Below are 7,482 nucleotides of genomic sequence, written 5' to 3' on the forward strand. Positions count from 1 at the left end.
TCCAATTGAAATTACATTACAAAATACAAATTCGGTCTTGATACTAGTTCCAAGTATTTAGAAAAAAACCTCTCTATTTTGAAACTAGTTGAAAACTTCAAGGCCCATTTTCTCGAAATCCCAATTTCTGGGTTACGCCCCTATTCCATTCAACTCCTCAATTATTTCTATTGACGAACAGGGGAACAGGAGAAACGCCGACAGCGCGCTTGTGGTCATGTGGTGAAGATGTGTAATCGTCATAGGAAACAAAGGCTGATCGGCTATTATTTGAATGTAAAAATACCTCACTTGCAATGCACTTATTTTAAAAATTATTCGACTGGGGAGGAAATGGAAAATACCTTGAAATTCAAAGAGGATTGAGTGATACTAGTTGCAATAAAGAATATTTTAATACTGCATTTAATAAATCATGATATTCATTGATTTCCTGGATGAAGTGCGGACTTCTTTAGGCTTTAGTGTTGAAGGTTTGAGTGAATATTCTGTTATTTTTATTACTTAGATACTTGTTGATTGACATAGCAATATTGCCAAGATTTCTTATGGAGGGTTATACTTGAGATTACATAATTTTCTATGTTAGAATGATGTTCTATCATTATTACCATACATTGTTTCAGACATCCTAACCTAGAACAGGTTATCCTGTTTTAATGTTTTTCGTTAGACCGTATTTATTGAATCACATGTAGCTTAGAATGAATTATATGGCAATGATGATTATACTTTATTAAAGCAGTTTATCATATAAACCATAGTCAAAATGAACTATAGTGAGGTCCACTTTATAATGGCAGTGTAGAATATTGACAATACTGTTGTTGTCCTTTTCTATCATACAACAAATAACAGATAATGCTATCTCTCTCTAGCTTTGCAATGTTGTCTGTTTGCCAAAACATTTTATTGTTACTTTTGACAGTGACTGTACAAAAGTAGACAAACAATTCTCAGCCGCCATTTTTTTTCACCATTCTATCAAAATACTCTAGTACACGAGTTATATAGGCTAATTGATTTAAAATGTATTTTTGAAACAATTGAATAATTTTTATACATTAATGAATGAGAAACACAAATTCAAATGCTTTAAAAGGATTTTCTCTAGACATTTTAAATTGATAAATTATTTATTGATTTTTGAGAAAACATAACAACAGATCAAGTTATGAAAAAGAACAAATATATATTTGATCTTTTCTCTTTGCTTGAAATTAAGACTCACTCACTTGTATAGTAGACTCACAGTCTAGTAGACTGTAGACTAGAAATTTTAGGTATTGCTTTTCTCCTTGCTTCTTACTAGACTTACTAAACCTCTTCTTTCAAAGAATTGATTTTATATTTCTATATAGGCTACTGTAAACACGGTACATTATATATATACATACATACATATATATATACTTTTTTATTTGTATATATATATATATATATATATATATATATATATATATATAATATATTATATATATATATATATATATATATATATAGTGAGATCCACGTTATATAATGACAGTGGATTAAGATTATGGGAGAACAGCATTGCCGATTCTCTGCCTTGATTAATTATCTTTTTACATTGTCAAAAACAGATTTGGCATCGTTGTGGAGCAAGAAAAGGATAGTACTACCTGCTTTGTCGATTAATAGACAAGGATAGCAACACCAAATTTGATCAAATACTGTCATTATAATGTGGACCTCACTATAGGAAGATTCATCATTGATAGATTTCCAGTTAGAATAAAGAAAATGAGAGGAGGGTTTTCCATTTTTTACTTAACAATAGGTAGTTATTCATATATCTAGAGTGAAAAGTACTGTTTTTTCTCCCTGAAGGAAAAGTTTGAAGCCTGAGGCGAAGCCAAGGGCAACAATTTTGCTGAGGTAGAAAAAAAAATTTTCACTCATGATATACACAACATTTTTCCTTCACCTACATTTTTTATAAAAACTGCAAATAAAATAATTTTTAAAAATGTACGTGACCAAACAATGTATTACAAAATAAACTAAAAATTAAACAGAAACAGCTGGCTTGTAATCACAGTTCTCCGCTGACAGTGCTATCTGTCGGCAAAAGTTGTAACAACAATGGCCGCCACAATTATACAGCTATGATGAAGTCCCCGTTTCAAATTTGATTAGTTAATGAGGAATATTCATTGGCTGGTATTTTGAATAATATGGAATAAAAAAATGTACAAAACTTTTTAGTGATATGAAGTTTGTAATAATTTTAGCATACAAACATAAATTTTATATATTGATCAAATGTCTGGTTGAGGTAGACTATTGAATTTAGTTGGTTTAATGACTACTCTATATGCTTCCTCAACTGAACTTAGACCTTCTAACCTATTTCAAATGTACGTTTTTACTTTCCTTGCCCTATTACTTAAGTAAGGAAAGTATTGCTTTCCGAAAAAAAATAAGGTTCCCCAATTTCTAAATTTTTATACGTTTCAAGGTCCCCTGAGTCCAGAAAAGTGGTTCATGGGTATTGGTCTGTGTATATATATATATATATATATATAATATATATATATATATATATATATATATATATGTGTGTGTGTGTGTGTATGTGCGTCTGTGTACACAATATCTAATCTCCGGAGTGACCTGAAATTTTGATCTTAAGGTCCTTACAATATAAGGATCCGACACGAACAATTTCGATCTAATGCAATTCAAGATGGCGGATGAAATGGCAAAAATGTTGTCAAAAACAGGGTTTTTCGCGATATTCTCGAAAACGGCTCCAACGATTTTGATCAAATTTATACCTGAAATAGTCACTGATAAGCTCTATCAACTGCCACGAGTCCCATATCTGTAAAAATTTCAGGAGCTCCGCCCCATCTATGCAAAGTTTGATTTTAGATTCCCAATTATCATCAGGCTTCAGATACAATTTAAACAAAAAATTCCAAGTGGAAAGATTGAGCATGAAATCTCTACAATTAATGTTCAGAACATTTTCACCTAAAAATGGAAATAAGCTCGAGTTTCGAGAAAATGTTATTATTTCAATTGCAAACTGTTGGCAACAGAACTGTTGATTCTATTAAATCATTCACTATGAAGAGATAGCAGACTTTGTGTGTCTACAGCGTTATTGACCTGTCACCAGCTGGCTTGGATCTTTGAATAGTACATTTGAGATGCGCGTGTACTCTAGCGTCAGGTGATCAATTTTCATAACAGCAAGGAAAGTTGTGTGCGTTCGCCACACCAGATATTTAAATTAGAAATGCTTCCCATGTTATATAAGTGGAGTCACTTTTACGCTCTAGGGAGTTTTCCTCTTTTTTCCTCCTGAAAGTGAAAAAGTGACACTTAAGTATTATGTTCTAGGGAGTAAAGTAAGCACTTTAGACAGGAGGTGGAGGGAATAGTTATTTGTATATCTAGAGTGAAAAGTACTGTTTTTTCTCCCTGAGGGAAAAGTTTGAAGCCCGAGGCGAAGCTGAGGGCAACAATTTTCCTGAGGGAGAAAAAACATTTTTCACTCATGATATACACAACATTTTTCCTCCACCTACATTCTTATGAAAACTGCAAATAAAATAATTTTTAAAAACGTACGTAACCAAACAATGTTTTACAACATAATCTAAAAAGTAATCAGAAACAGCTGGCTTGTAATAACAGTTTTCCGCCGACAGCGCCATCTGTCGGCAAAAGTTGTAACAACAATGGCCACAGCTACAGCTATGAAGTTCCCGTTTCAAATTTGATTAGTTGTTAATGAGGAATATTCGTTGGCTGGTATTTTGAATAACATGGAATAATAAAAAAAATTATACATTTTTTAGTATAGTGATATGAAGTTTGTAATAATTTTAGCATACAAACATAAATTTCATATATTGATCAAATGTATGGTTGAGGTATTGAATTTAGTTGGTTGAATGACTACTCTATATGCTTCCTCATCTGAGCTTACTCCTTCTAACCTATTTCAAATGTTCGTTTCTAAAATAGAGATGCTTTCCATGTTATTTAAATGGAGTCACTTTTCCTCCCTAGGGAGTTTTTCTGTTTTTTACTACCGAGAGCGAAAAAGTGACACTTTAGTGTTATGTTTCAGGGAGTAAAGTAAGTACTTTAGACAGTAGGTGGAGGAAAAATAATGATTGTGTCCGCCTGTTAATAAGAAGAAAGCTGATGAAGATTTCAAACAAATCTATATGAGATAGAGCGCTCTACCTGGTCTCAGATTGTAGAGTACAAAATTACGACCAGTGGGATTTTGAATATTATACATTTAAATGGTAGCAATCGGAATTTATTGTTGATCAAAAACTAAAATTCATCAAAATTGATTTTTTTCTTTTATTATTACTTTCCTTGCCCTATTACCATAGGTAAGGAAAGTATTGTTTTCCGAAAAAAATTAAGGTACCCCAATTTCTAAATTTCTATACGTTTCAAGGGCCCCTGAGTCCAAAAAAGTGGTTTTTGGGTATTGGTCTGTATGTGTGTGTGTGTATGAGTGTTTGTGCGTCTGTGTGCACGATATCTCATCTCCCAATCAACGGATTGACTTGAAATTTGGAACGTAAGGTCCTTACAATATAAGGATCCGACATGAACAATTTCGATCAAATGCGATTCAAGATGGCGGCTAAAATGGCGAAAATGTTGTCAAAAACAGGGTTTTTCGCGATTTTCTCGAAAACGGCTCCAATGATTTTAATTAAAGTTATACCTAGAGTAGTCATTGATAAGCTCCATCAACTGCCACAAGTCCCATATTTTGTAAAAATTTCAGGAGCTCTGCCCCATCTTTGCAAAGTTTGATTTTAGATTCTGAATTATCAGGCTTCAGATACAATTTAAACAAAAAAAGCTGTGATGCAACAATCTAAATTTGAAAACAACAGAAATTAAGTCATTTGGTGGGTATACTATTCCAATTTCTTTAAAAAAAAAAAATTGCATTGTTGCCTGTAAAGTCGGTATACGGGTGAAAGTTTTATGTGACAACGACTTTGAGTGGTAAAATAATTTTAATGTGAATATTCATTCGTATAGTAGGAAGAAGGATGAAATAATAACTCACAATGAGAGTGAGTGAGAGGCACGCGTCCCTTCCACTCGGTCATGGTTAGCCCGCGCCCACCTAAGAGAGAGAGAGACAACCATTGACTTGACATTTTGAATTAGTGGCGCAGTCGCAGGAGATTGCTTGCGGCGTCTGCGCAGGTTGACTGCTCCGTTTCACTCTCTCTCCAGGTGAATGCCTTCGGATTGCTGGCTGCTGGCTGCTGCTGTCGTGTTGCTCGCCACTGCTCCTATTCGTGCTCTTTCCAGACGACCGTGAACCGAAACGAACGCTCTCACTCGCTCTCATTGTGAGCGCATAACGTGGGAACGTAACGCAGTTTCTTGAAGTGTCTCCCCGGCAAACCAATTTATAAGACGTTGTCACGTCAAAATTCGAGTGGAAAAGATTCAGCATGAGAATCTTTACAACTAATGTTCAGTAACGTTTTCACCTAAAATTAAAAATAAGCTCGAAATTTGAGAAAATGTGATTATCCAATTGCAAACTGTTGGCAACTGTTGATTCTATTAAATGATTCACTATGAAGAGATAGCACACCTCGTGTGTCTTCAGCGTTATTGCCCTGTCACCAGCTGGCTCAAATCTTTGAATAGTAGACTTGAGATGCGCGGGAACACTAGCGTCAGGTGATCAAATTTCATAACGTCAAGGAAAGCTGTGTGAGTGCGCCACACCAGATTTTTTAAAAATTGTAACTCATTACTCATTGAAGATAGAGAATCCCGAATTATCTCATTTCATTCAAAATTTCATAATCTGAAAAAAGACGAGATTGAATATTTCTGCCGACTACAGGATTTGGCGGAATAATGACTGAAAACTGGAAAATGAAAACCGAAAATAGGTTTTTCGGCCATTCTGTATCTAGCACAAGGACATTTTGCATGAAAAAATTGGTTCTTGTTTTATCTCTCTTATGTATCTAAACAATATATATGTTGAAAAATCAGAACTGCAATATAAAGGTGCGTACAGATTTACCCGCCGCGAACATGAGCAATTTACTTTTAATCAGCTGATGCCAAGCTTTTTATATCTGTATCTTACCGTTTCTGTAAAACGGATACAGATATAATCAGCTGATTAAAAGTGAATTGCTCATGTTCGCGGCGCGTATATCTGTACGTACTTTTAAATGCGAGCACCAATGTACCGTATATAGTGAGTGGACTAACCAAAGACTGAGCAGAACTCAAATCCAGGCTTTGCCCATCTGTCTGTGAGGCTCTACACCAAGCCGCCGGCGGTGGCAAGGAGTCTGCCTTCCTGCCAATTTAGGAGGGCCTTGGAAGACTTATTATTGGATGAGCCTTAATTGTACTCACTGCGTGAGTTTTTCATGTTGGACACCAGCTTGGTAAGCGCATGGCCTTCTTTTGACTACTCTTCTTCTGTGGTGTTATGCCTGCTTTTGTTTTATTTTTTTTTTACTTTTTTTTGTCAGCTGCCTACTTTTTGGGCTATTCTAACATGTCCCTGGGGGTCAAATGCCCATCTCTCTGACATCCTTTGTCTGTCAAACTTTACCGGATCACCATGGCTGTGCCCAAAAAACTATGATACATGACGATTTTGCACCCTCTATGCCAAGGTCTCCACCGCAGCACTCCTGTAATAACCTTTACGCTTGTGAGTGAGTACAGTAGCCTATATATATATATATATATATATATATATTATATATATATATATATATATATATGTGTGTGTGTGTGTGTGTGTGTGTGTGTGTGTGTGAGCATTCGGTTAGTAATAAAGAAGTAACTCAGAATATAAAGAAGTAAAGAACAGAACAGTTGAATTTCAGCATGGAAATTGAATTAATTGAAATACGGTCATATGGATTAATTGAGTCATGGAGAGATTACACAGAAAAGGATAGGTTTCTGCTTTTAAAAGGCATATAAATAGCAATCGACTTTAATTGAGTTAATTTTAATAAGCGATGTACCATGTGGTGCTCTAACGTCCGACTAACTGATAGGGCCAAAGGTACAGTATTAGCGTGTGATTGCACCAATATTGGCAAATTGAATTTGCCTGATCCATCTAATCAGCTTTTTGGGCAGAGACGGACTTTCAGTATGCTCACCACCGGTATATCACTATAAGATGGAAACGCTCGAGTTCCATTCTTCATTAACTGACTTGCGCCAACCAAAAGGTGAAAGTGCGCTCGGTCCTAAGGGGGTGCAAGTAGACGAGGTGACTCCTTGTCCCATTGAAGGAAGTGACAGTTTTCTGGCTGACAAAATGCCGAGGCGACAACTTGAAGGGGTGATACCCTCCTAGACATCTACCCTACAGAATCCCCTCACTATTACACAAATTCCATTTTTCACTATTAGAGCATATTATTCTTGTTTGGATAGGTGGAGATAAAAACATCAATA

This window comes from Nilaparvata lugens, chromosome 3 (assembly GCF_014356525.2).
Source record: "Nilaparvata lugens isolate BPH chromosome 3, ASM1435652v1, whole genome shotgun sequence".
Classification (NCBI taxonomy): domain Eukaryota; kingdom Metazoa; phylum Arthropoda; class Insecta; order Hemiptera; family Delphacidae; genus Nilaparvata; species Nilaparvata lugens.